The 1,272-nt window shown below is 47.3% G+C and overlaps 1 protein-coding gene across 2 annotated transcripts in view; it reads left to right on the top strand.

Moving 5' to 3' along the window:
* UVRAG (UV radiation resistance associated) overlaps positions 1-1,272 on the top strand; it is a 289,183-nt gene that overhangs the window by 219,750 nt on the left and 68,161 nt on the right. The gene's annotated exons all lie outside the window — the stretch shown is intronic.

The following is a 1,272-nucleotide window of genomic DNA, read 5'->3' as shown; positions in this document are numbered from 1 at the left end:
GAGAGAGAGAGAGAGAGATGTTACTCGCTCTAAATCAGGTGTGTCAAACTGGTGGCCTCGGCCGCAAGCGGCCCCCCGAGGTAAATTTTTGTGGCCTACGATGCTCTGAAATAAAATGTAACGAGGGAATTGTGTGTACGGTATTGCCTCAATCGACCCTAAGCGCTATTTTCTTCATGACAATTTTTTCTATTTTCATTTTATTTCAGAGCATTGTGGGCCACAAAAAATTACCTTGGAGGCCGCATGCGGCCCACAGGCCGCCAGTTTGACAGCCCTCCTCTAAATGCACAGGGATGCAAGTATGTTGTGGGGATTTTAAGGTGCCCTGGTGGCGCAATAGTTAAGCACTTGGCTGTCACTGGGAGCGGTGGTTTGAACCCGTCAGCCGCACCCGGGAGAAAGATGTGGCAGTCTGCGTCTGGAAAGACCACAGCCACGGAAACCAGGCAGGGCAGCTCTGCTCTGTCTACAGGATTGCCGGCAGCCGGAGTCGGCTCGACAGCAGCGGCTACAGGTGGAGACGTTAAGTCATAAACGTCTTGTAAATGGGCTTTCTTGGTGTCCGCGTTTATGCAGGAAGCTTCCTTTAAACATCCAGACAGGACCTCCTAGCAAATGTGTGACCCATCGTTTATTCACTTACGTTGCCTGTTCTTTCATTCTTTGTGTTCTGTGAGGAATGGCTTGTTTTGTCTTTGACCTTATTAGCCTCACTGTATCAAATTTGATTTGTAACCGTTAATTTTTATGAGTCCTAACCAGGCATCCTATCTGAAAGATTTTTTCTGGCGTTTGAAGGTTTGTTTTTATATACGTATATTCTGGGACATGTTGTCAAAGGGGAGCTTGTCTTCTGAGGCAGTCTCACATATACCCCATCTCTGGAGAGGCGAACGAACTGCGCTATGAAAGTGGCCCCACCTCCGTCATTTATTAGCCACGTTAGCGGAGGTGGATGAAAGCGCTGGTGTGTGTTAAAGTGCCAGCGAAGAAGGAGTGAAGTCATGTAATACTGCATCCATAACTCGGTCGAGGATTTGAATAGTCAATAGGACCTTTCATCACAACCAGAAGTAGTAGTAAAATCACTTTTTGGGTGGAGGAAATGACAGAATTTAGTGATATTTGTTACTTCAGTGTTTGGGATCAGGCCAGCCAAGGTTTTGAAAGTATAAGCTCCGAAAGACAGGCCTTCAAGTCGAAATCCTCAAGTGTGGTTTGAAGAGCGGGGAGGGTCAGTAAGGCCTGCTGGCCTCCTTGTTGCTGCTA

This window comes from Echinops telfairi, unplaced genomic scaffold (genome assembly GCF_000313985.2).
Source record: "Echinops telfairi isolate 266 unplaced genomic scaffold, ASM31398v2 ScPeMD7_1713;HRSCAF=2227, whole genome shotgun sequence".
NCBI classification, from domain to species: Eukaryota; Metazoa; Chordata; class Mammalia; order Afrosoricida; family Tenrecidae; genus Echinops; species Echinops telfairi.
This window is presented reverse-complemented; position numbering and strand designations above follow the sequence as displayed.